The following is an 11,448-nucleotide window of genomic DNA, read 5'->3' on the forward strand; positions in this document are numbered from 1 at the left end:
ATGCTCCCTGTGGTCGAGCTTTGTGCACTTGGAGCATTTCTCCAGCCAGAGATGTGGACTCACTGTGGTGGACAGTCTGGGCCCTTCGCTTTCCACAAGCACTGCCAGATCAAGTTCTACAAACACCACAACACACTCCATTCTCGCCAACAGTGGAAAAGGTGTTTGTGCCCTTAAATTGCTGCCAACAGTAGCTATCATGAATCTTTTTAAAATTTTACAAATCTGATGAGTAAAAAATGTTAGCTTGGTTTATATGGCTTGCATTATTTTGCTGACTAGCAAGGCTGAGCTGTCTTCATTGTTATCAGCCATCTGCAGTTCCGAACTATTACTTGATTTTTCTTTTGAGTGGTTTATCTTTTACTTACTATTTGTAGCCATTCGTTATATATCCTGAATACTAATCCTTTCCGTTTGCATATGTTGCAGATAACTTCTTCCAGGCTGTCACTTGTCTTTTAACAGTATTTATGGTGTCTTTTTTTTCTTTTAGATTTGAATGTAATCAAATTTAGCAATCTTTTCCTTTATGGTTTCTGTGTTTTATGTCTTGCTAAAGAAAGCCTTTCCTCCTCCAAGGTTATAAACAAATTCTCCTATATTTTCTTTTAATAGTTTCATAGCTTTGTTTTTTTTTTTTTTTTTACACTTAGCTCTCTAATCCATCTGGAATGTATTTTGTGAATGGTGTGAAGCAGGAATCAACTTTGTTTTTTCACAAGGAGAGCCAATTGTCTCTACACTATTTTTTGAAGAGTTCATCCTTTCCATACTGTTTCTACTGAAATCCTCTTTATTCAAGAATCCTCTTTAAACTCCCTGTTCTGTGACCTTGATCCATTCATTCGTCCTGTCCCGTGCCAGCACACCGCCATTTTAATTAGCGCAGCTTGGCAGTGTTTTGTTATCTGATAGGCAAGTCGTCCCTCGTCATTCTTCTTCAAATATTTCTTGGCAATTCTGACATAGTTACTCTTCCAGCTTAGCTTTAGAATTGGCTTGTTAAATTTCACACACACACACACACACACACATCTTGTTGTCATTTTGATTGGCATTACGTTGAATTTATAGAATTCTTGGGGCAAAACTAACATCTTCACTGTATCAAGTATTCTAACCCAAGCGGCTCTGTGTATTTACCTAGGGCTTCTCCTGTGTCTCAGGCCTGACTCTGAAGCCAACTCCACTGCTTACCAGCTCTAGGGTGATCTAGGGTGGGGCTCAGCCTCTTGGAGCCCGGGTTTCTCTGTCATTTTTGATGTAGGAATAGCATGTCCTTTCCCAGAGCTGATGGAACAAATGTGTGGAAGCCCTGGATGCTGAGCTCCTAGAGGGCAGGCCTTAGCCTCACTTAATCTGCCAACCCAGGACAGTCAGCTCTCTGTCGAAAGAGCAGAGTGCAGTGCTTTCATTTAGGGAGATTCAGGGGGTTGGCCCATCACTGTGTTAGGTATTTTGCATGTATTATCTCATTTGCCCTCAAAACAAGCCAGTGAGGTACCTTCTATCATTTCCTTTCTATAGCTGAGAAAAATGAGACTCAGGGACCTGTCTGTACTCAGATGCAGGGCTCTAATGAGCCACAACCCACACCCTCTGTCCTGCTTAGTTTGGGAGCCAGGGCGGGCCTCTCTTGCTCATAAAGCTAAAGCTTCTAGATGATCTGCTGCTCTCCTGTCTGAGGTCTAATGAGCCTAGGCAGACCTGGCCCCAAATATCCACTTGAGCATTCAACTCTCAGCACAAGGTCTAGCACATACTAGGAGCTTGTTGAATCAGATCGGAACCAAGTCCAAACATCACACTATGAATGCCCCAGATAGTACAGAAAGTGTTAGAAAAGCTCAGAGGAAGAAAGGGGCTCTGTGGACTGGGGAAATCACGGAAGGCTTCCAGGTGGTGGTGAGACATGGAGAGGATTTAGACAAACATAACACAGCATTCCAGAAGCAGAGTTAGCAGGGCCAAGCAGGTGAACTAATTGGCTGGATAAGCAGTGAGTTTGAACAGAGAAAGGCATTTCTCCATGACCAAGAGCTTGGCTGAGCTGGGCAGCATCTCCAGGCTGGAGCAAGACTGGAAGGCTGGAAGGTCTGGTATCTTCTAGACCCTTCTAGCTTAGCTCCCCACAATGTCCTAAGGTTAAACTTTACTTTTTACGAGCAGCCTGTTGCCATGGCACCAAAACACACAGACCAGCCGTGGGAAGTTGGCTGGGAGGGGCAGGAAGGGGCTGCTTTCCTCATGCCCTCTGCCTGCCCCGCACCGCGTCCTGACCCTGTCTCTTCACTCTGACTTTGTCTCCCCACTCCGTGCATAGCATGTAGATGTGTGGGCACTTGGGCATGAGCTGTATGCCCTTAGGTGAGTGCCTCAGCTTCTCTGAACTCAGGAGATAATAATTTCCAGGTATGCACATATTCTCCAGGGGAGTCTACCTTGCTCCCATTAGAATAGTGGCAGAGCCACAGTTAAGACCTTCACACACTCTGAAAGGAAAAGAGAAGAGAGCAACAGTGCAGGCCAGGTGTCCTGTACACAGGAAGCCAGACTGACTTTGGGGGTTTAACAAACCAAAGCACATTGGTTCAGGTCCTCTGAGAAGCCATACCCCAGATGGGATTAGATTTGCAAGAGAGTTATTTGCCGAAGCATCTGTGAGAGAAAAAGGAAGCGAACCAGAACTGTCAGACGGTGTTGTGGGTCTGAGCCCTGTGAGGGACAGAGGGAAGGATGGAGCTGGGATGGGTACAGTCTCAGACAGCAGTGTAGTGGGTGCTTTTTTTTGGTAATATTATTTATTAATATTTACTTATTTATTTGGCTGCACCAGGTCTTAGTTTGGAGAAGGCAATGGCAACCCATTCCAGTGTTCTTGCCAGGAGAATCTCAGGGATGGCAGAGCCTGGTGGGCTGCCATCTATGGGGTTGCACAGAGTCAGACACGACTGAAGCAACTTAGCAGCAGCAGCAGCAGCAGGTCTTAGCTACAGGGATCTTTAGCTGTGGCAAGTGGGATCTAGTTCCCTGATCAGGGATTGAACCCAGACCCCCGGCATTGGGAGTATAGAGTCTTAGCCACTAGACCATCAGGGAAGTCCCTGAAGTGTAGTTCTTAGGAGGGTTCAGCCAAGCCAATAGGAAGTTTGTGAGCTAAAGAGAACTCTCGGGAATAGGCTTGTCTTAGGAACCCTGTCGTGCTCAGCGTTGGGCAAAAGGAGCAGCCCTCGGGAAGTGAGTCCTGAGCAACAACGCACAGCAGCTGGGGCCCTGGGTCAGTCACACTCCCCGAAGTAGGAGATCTAATCAGTGCATTTTCACAGCCACCACCCAAAGCAACGTGGAACTACCACCTACTTCATAGCCCAAGAAAGTCTAGGGTTTGAGGTAAAGACAATGAGTTTGGGCAGAGTTCACTGTGAGGCTCCTTCACTTACTATGTGATGCCAATTAGGTTTCTCACTAGCTTGATTTTCAACTTTTCCCAAAAAATAAGGTAACAACATTTTTCTTGGGTTGTTACAAAGATAATCTAGGACCCAAAACCCTCCCTCCCCAGCTCCAGTCGGGGGAAAACTAGATGGAACTGACTGGCTGAGAGTCTCGGTCAGAAGTCCAGAGGAGGAAAAACATGGAGAGAAAAGAAAGTCACCCTGAGGCCCACTCAAGGTAGACGTGGCACAGTCCCTTGAGGGGAAGCACAGACTGTTCTGCACCGTCTAGACGAGAAGTGCTTCATAATCTCGTAAAAAATGTATAGGTTCTACAATTATCTCCAAAAGTTTGTGGATAAAAAGTGTATTCACAAAATTTATCCGTTAAGAATGTCTTTAGTTGCAGAACACCCAACTAATTGTGTCGTAAGGGAATTCCCTGGCAGTCCAGTGGTTAGGACTTGCTGCTTTTACTGCTATGGCCCAGGTTCAATCCCCGGTCCAGAACTAAGATTACCCCCAAGCCATTATTTATTTAATAATAAATAATTTTGTCTTAAGCAGTAAAGTCATTGAATTACCTCACACAATAAGAAGTTTGAAAGTAGAGAGATCTGGGGTTAGTTTAACGCCAGTTGCTGGATCCCTGTCTCTGTTGTCTTGGCCCTTGCCTTGTGGTCACAAGGTGGATGCCATATCTCCAAACATCACACCCTCATACAAAAGTGTCCCAAAGAAGAAAGAGGAATATATAAAAGTGGGTATTTACCTCTCATTTTTTTCTTTTCAGGGAGAAAAACCTTTCCCAGAAGCCCCCTGAAATGAGTCCTTTAAGTCTCATTGGCCAGAACTAGACCACTCCCCAAGCAGTCACTGCCAGAATGATCTCTGGACACATAGATGCTTGAAAAAGAGCAAGATCTGTTAGCAAAACAGACTGAAGGAATGTCTCTTGAGAAGGCAACAAGAGCATCTTCCGTAGGAAAAATTTCTGGGAAGAGAATGAATCTTTCCATATTTCTGAGCATAGCTAAGGAGTTACACAAGCCCATAAATACATACAGTGTAATGGGAACAATGATAAATAATGTACAAGACACAGGAATCAGGCTAAGAAAGACATGTATTCAATCAATGAAGGGTGGGGACTCAGGGGTGCCTAGATAGTGGACACAGTCCATTATAGTGGAGATGACAGACTCTTTGTCCTGGGGGTGGGAACAGGTCAGAGAAACTGTCACAGAATCTACGTCTGAACGAGTGCTGCCAGATGAGTAGGAGTTCACAGCTAAACTGTTTTGGAGATGAGCAGACTCACCCACGAAGAGCTATGTTTGTGCAGGTGAACAAACGGTTCAGTATTCTGAAAGGCTAAGGTCAAAGGATGGGGAGTATTGGAGAGGAGGTCAGATCACGCCGGGGCCAGGAATTGGATAATGGGTAGCTGTTGAAAAGTTGTAAGCAGGAGACTCAATTAAATAAGTGTTCACTATTGAATGATTACAACATGGAAAGAATTTCAAAAACATGTTGCCAAGCAAAAGAGTACAAACTATATGATTTCACTGATGTGAAGTTTTATAGAATAGGCAGAACTAATCTACGATGAACAGTATCAGAGCAGTACTTCCCCAGGGGAACAGGGATTGACCGAAATGGATCACGAGGAACATTAAGGGATGATGGAAAACGTCTCTCTCTTCATTGGAGTGGTGGTTATGTTTATTAAATGTAATATGTTTATTAAAATTGTAATATTTTATTAAAATTTGTCAGATTGCATACTTAAAATATGTGCTTTCACTATACGCAAACTGTATCTCAAATTTTTACAAAGTATTGGTAAGAAGTATCCTGACGGGTGGACTATGGGAGAATCTGAAGGCGGGGAACCAGTGAGAATGCTGCAGGCACAGTCTAGGAGGAGCATCCCACGGCCTGACCTGGGGCAGGTGCGGAAACAGAGGAGGGATGGGGCTGAAGAAGGGACAAGGCTGGCTTTGGGAAGGAAGGTGAGAGACAGAGAAGACTCAAGATGACTTCTGGCTGGGGTGAATGACATGGGTCACTGAGACAGGAACTCTGAGAGGAGGTATGAGTTGGGAGGAAGGAGAAATGAGCTCAGATGTGGAAACACTGAGTTTGTGATGGAGATGTTTCTTGGGCTATTGAACATGTGGATCTAGATGTCAGGAGAGGGAAAGATGGGCCGGAGAGAGCTTAGTCCTCAAAATATGGAACTAGATGGGTCATCCAAAAGGAACAAACCGAGTGAGAAGAGGTAGGCAGAGGCAGGAGGGGAGAGGGCCCTGGGGGGTTTCAACAACTAAGTGCTGGTCAGAAGAAAAGGCGCCTGCTCAGGAAACTACGAAGGAAAGATAAGACGAGAGAAGAGCCAGGATGTAGGGTGTCCTCACAGGGGACAGAGGAAAGAAAGAGGGCAAGAAGGGGAAAGTGGGGACTTCGCTGATGGTCCAGTGTTGGAGACTCTGTGCTTCCACTTCAGGCAGCATGGGTTCCATCCCTGGTCAAGGAACCGAGATCCCGCATGCCATGCAGTGTGGCCAAAAATAAATCAATGAATGAATAAAAACTAACCAAAAAGAAAAAAATGAGAAAATTCTGAACAGAAAATATTAAAAAGAAGAAGAAAGGATCATGGAGTTCCTACTGTTAGAGACATTAGGAAAGGGAAGGGGTGAGGCCCCAAGCCTCCTGCCAGGGGTGCAGGGACACAGAGAAGCCAGGCTGGATGGAGAAAGTCTTCACTGTGAAGGCAAGTTTAGAGATGATAACACATGACTGGGAGCGCTGGGGCCTCTTGGAGAGGTCTTGAAAAAGGCCTTGGCAGGGCTGCCTGGACATGATTCAACCAGACCAGAGGAGGGTTGGGGAAACCACAGGCTTCATGGAGTCTGGGGGTTCAGCTTGTCCCACGTAGCCCTCTCTGCCCCGAATGCCCTACAACGCTCTTCCTGGCAAATACCTGCCTAACTTTGAACACCCTCAGATATGGCTTTCTTGGAGAAGCCTCCCCTAGCACAGAGGCAGAGCACATCACACACACGCTATTGTCTTCATGCCTTGCAACTGCCACCTTCTATGTCATTAACCTGATTTCAGGTCTGTGTACCTTACCAACTGGTGTGTTCCTCCAGGCCATTATCAACCTGACTGTCAGGAAGACTCACCCGCCCTGTGAGCCCACAGCTGGCAGGGCCCCAAACAAAGAGATTCTAGAGGAGATGAAGGCGTCCAAGAACAGCAAATGGGTCTGTGCATGAAGAGATCCCCACACAATAACCAAACACTCCAGTGAGGACTCCCCTCAGTCCAGTGTGGGCACCAGTGACCAGACCCAGGTGCTAGATGCCTCCCTAGGTGGTCACCCCAGCATGTGTCCTGGGGACCAGGTGCCAACTACGTGTGACAGTCACACACTAAAAGCCCTGGAGAAGGAAGGGTTTTGAGAAAGGGGACCACCACCTGAGAGAAAGGAAGAAAAGCAGGAACTTAAACAAGATTCCGAAATTGGCCTTTCTGAAAGCTTTCTGCACCAAGCTTTGAGAACCAAGATGAAAAGCACAAAAACTGAATTTAAGAATGAAAAGCACCCTCTAAGGAGAATGGGCCATTTCCACATAAGGCAACAAAATTAGGAGAAGAGAATGAAACTCTCCTGATGCATAAAACAGCTCAAAGGGACCCAGAGATTACTCATTAGTTATGCAGAAAGCTTCTCAGAGAACTAAAATGACTACTACGGCCGTGCCAAAGAAAGTGGAAATCAGGCCAGGTTACAAAGGAGGGGTACATACAAAGAAATAACAAAAGGCTGTGAAGATAAAATCAGAAGAGTCGTTCAGAAAAAGAAATGAGATATAACTTGTACAAGGCAGCAAAAGAATGAGAAAAACATTTTCTAACTCTAACAGGCCAACAAAAGGGGATAAGGGGATTGCTGGCTCATTTTGAGTTGGGGAGAGAAAGCCTATAAGCAATGACACTAAAAACGCAGAGGCTTTTAATTTTTTCTTAGCTTAAAAAGGTCAGCTGTGATCTAAAAGCTAAAAGAGGCACCGCATGGGATCATGAGAAGGCAGAAAGCCAAGGGGGAATGAGGGAAGAACTTGTGTATTCACATCCACGGTCCTGATGACTTACATGCTTAGGTACTTAAAGAATTGGCCCAAGGTGGAATCAGATCACTAGCTCTCACTCTAAGGGGATTTATGGGGAACTGGTGAGGGGCCTGGAGACAAGAGGGAGACCCAGGCAGCCTGTTCCTGCCTCTCTTTAAACCTGGGGGAAAGCAGATGCCTCTGCAAGTGCTGGGCCCATCAACCAAGCTGCTATAATAGAAAACTACTGGGACACGTCGTCAAAAAATCAATCTGCAAACACTAGGTCATAAGGAATTAGGTAATAACCAGCACTGCTTTCCAAAGAACACATTTTGTCAGAGTAATCCAATTTCCTTCCAGGACAGAATGATGGGCCTGGTAAATCAGGAACGGCAAGAGACACATAATCTTCCTTAACTTAAAGAGCACGGCATTTAGTTTCACCTTCCATGAGAAGTCTCAAAGGAAAAACTGGGGAAATGGGGTCTATGGTTGGCCTTTCCAAGGTTGGCCAAACGGAAAGAAGCTGAAGGGTTAACCCAAATAGCAGTTCTTTATGGTCTAAGTAGAAGGCAATGGCACCCCACTCCAGTACTCTTGCCTGGAAAATCCCATGGACGGAGGAGCGTGGTAGGCTCCGGTCCATGAGGTCGCTAAGAGTCAGACATGACTGAGCGACTTCACTTTCACTTTTCACTTTTCTACATTGGAGAAAGAAATAGCAACCCACTCCAGTGTTCTTGCCTGGAGAATCCCAGGGATGGGGGAGCCTGGTGGGCTGCCATCTATGGGGTCGCACAGAGTCGGACACGACTGAAGCGACTTCACTTTCACTTTTTACTTTCATGCATTGGAGAAAGAAATGGCAACCCACTCCAGTGTTCTTGCCTGGAGAATCCCAGGGACGGCAGGGCCCGGTGGGCTGCTGTCTATGGGGTCGCACAGAGTCGGACACGACTGAAGCGACTTAGCAGCAGCAGCAGCAGTGTGGATGGTTGAAAATGGGCAGAGGTAGGCATGGGTGGGGTAACTGCACTGGTGGTAACAAGTAACAGAAGAGTTAGGAGAGATGAGAGAGGCGGTGAAGATGGTACTAGTGACAAAGGCAGTGATATTAGTGGAGCCGAGGACGGCAACTATGGAGAAACTGCCAGTGAGGATGGAAGTGGAGCTGGAGGTCCTGGCTGAAATGACGATGACATGGATAACAGTGGCGCAGGTGGAGTTGGTGGTGAGAGTGGAGATGATGGTAAGCAGTGATGGAGATGCTGCTGAGGTGAATGTGAAGGTGTCTGTGGTTATGGGCATGAAGACGGGCGTGGTGCCTGTGGTGGAGATGGAAACAGTGATAATGCTGGAGACGGAAGTAGTGGCACAGGCGGCGGTGGAGATGCTAGCGGCGATAGTGGTGGTGATACTAGCAGAGGGGGGTGATGGCAGAAGCGATGTTGCCACCACGGTTGACGTGGAGATAATAGTGATAAGACTGACAGAGATACTGACACTGGTGGGTGTAGAGGTGGTGAAGACAGAGCTGGTGGAGACAGAGGAGACGGTGGTGGAGATGGAGGAGACTGTGGTGGTGCTGGAGATGGAGGCAGTGGTGGCACGGCGGTCATAGACTAGACCTGGTAAATCTGGCTTTCACAGCTGTCCCTTGTGATGGACACCCTCACTAGCGTGTTCTTTCCTCATCTTTCCTGAGAGAAGTGAGCACAGACTTTGGGTCGTTTGGGGCCCATCCTGATTCTGACCACCTCAGCACTGCCCTGTTAGTCCTTGGGCTAACAAACTGCTTCTCTGTCCAGATAGACTGGACGGCAGCAGACCCCAAGAAGTCTGTGGGATGGGAGGATTTCCTCCAACCCAAAAGGGGTAGGCATGGCATGAGAGCCCTCCCTGGCCAAGGAGAGGGAAAAGCTCCCAGGGCCAAGTGGAGAGACCGGCTGTCTGCGCCCTGTTGACTGAAGGCTATTCCCAGCTCGGGAAGTTTTGCAAGCTGGGGTCTGGGAAGGCCTTTTGCGGGTTCTGGTTTTTACACCTATTTCCAGCCTGAATGACTGCAGCCCATGGACTAGGGTTTCAGAAGGGTGAACTAAAGACTTCCCTCCACCTTGGTTTCCGCCAGGATGTGGCTGTTTTTTTGAGTGGAAATAAAATTAAAATGCCCCCCAGGTGTATGGGCCAGTGTGTCTCAGAAGCCCTGAGGTTGGGAGAGAGGTGGGTCATTGGAGCCTCTGGCAGGCTTCATGGGGTGTGTAGTAGACAAGGGGGCTGCCAGCGTGGGCTGGACTCCCGGAAAACATTCTTGAGACTGGGAACTCAGCTTCAGATTGAAAAATTCTTGCTCAGTTCCTCGCTATCTGCACAGTCCAACTGGCTGTGTGATTGGGGGGAGGTTCTTGAACCAATTTGGGCCTCATGATGTTGCCTTGTGCCCTAGAGAGTTGGATGAGATGATCTCTGAGATCTTGTCCCCTAAACCTGCTTCACACCCCAGCAATGTCCACAAGCCCATCCAACCCAGCCCATTTCACTCATCCTCTCTGCCCATAGGGCCAGGGCCCTTACCCACTGGTCCTGACCAAAGGTCCAGCTCAAAGCCAGTTTACCTACAAAGACCACCTAAGCTGGGCAAGAGGAAGCAACTTCTTCATCTGCTAGATCCCCATGGCCTTTGTCTACCCTTTGAATTGAACTATCAGACAGGAGGGGGCCAGACTCTGCCTTCACCAGTTTGCCTGGACCTCACAGACTTGAACATCATTCACATCCTATCCTTCTTGGCAACCAGCACATGCCTGGCAGAGAGAATGCTAGAAAAGTGGTGAAGAGTGTGTGAATTTTATACCTGGAGGAACCGAGGCCCCAAGTAGTTACGTAATCAAGACTAGAACCCAGATCTCTGGGCTCCCAGTGCATCGGTAGATACGGTCCAGGGCTGGAAGACCTGTCATAACAGAGCTTCCACCTGTCTAATCCTTGCTTCTTCTTCTTGCTGTTTAGTCACTAAGTTGTGTCCGAATCTCTGTGACCCCATGGACTATAGCCTGCCAGGCTTCTCTGTCCATGGGATTTTCCAGGGAAGAATACTGGAGTGGGTTACCATTTCCTCCTCCAGGGGATCTTCCTGACCCAGGGATCGAACCTGTGTCTCCTGCATTGGCAGGTGGATTCTTAAGTCTTCCAAATGCGTATGAACATACCTCTCAATAGGAATTCTCATAGATCCCGTCTATGAGCTCCCAGCAGTTCACAGACCCTGTTTGTGCCATCCCAACTTAAGGAACAGAAGTCCTAGACCATAAAAATGTTTAACTGCAAAGAGTTCTATCTTTATAACTGCTAAATTATTTTCATATATTAATGAAATTTAAATCCAAATTTAAAAAACATTCAGAGAACTTAGGGATTCTGAGAATCATTCACAGGAAGGTGTGAATGACTGACATGTCCTTTTTACTGTGTTGCTAGGTCCCAGGATAATCTGCATTTTCAAACATACCCTTGGAAAGGACAATGCGTTAACTTATCAGGGAGCCTTATAAGGTGAAGTGACTGTCTTTGGGTCAACCAAGATGGTGAGAGGCTCTAGATAGCCTTCAAAATAAGCTCCATCCAAGGATACCAGCTCATGCTGTGCTTAAGTTGGGGGTAGATATGTGTGTGTGTGTGTGTGTGTGTGTATGTGCTAAGAGGAGAATGTACGGGAGAAGAGGTTCCAGGGAAAGGATGACTCTGCTTCCCAGTCAGTCCTGCTGACAAGGGAGGGATTGGCAGACAGCCCCTTTGTCTGCCCTACCCACATACACACATATATACAGCTTCTCCCTTCTGGCTGCACTCACATGCAGAGATGAGGCAAAAATTTCACTCCCTCTAGA

Source organism: Bos taurus, chromosome 1 (genome assembly GCF_002263795.3).
Source record: "Bos taurus isolate L1 Dominette 01449 registration number 42190680 breed Hereford chromosome 1, ARS-UCD2.0, whole genome shotgun sequence".
Classification (NCBI taxonomy): Eukaryota; Metazoa; Chordata; class Mammalia; order Artiodactyla; family Bovidae; genus Bos; species Bos taurus.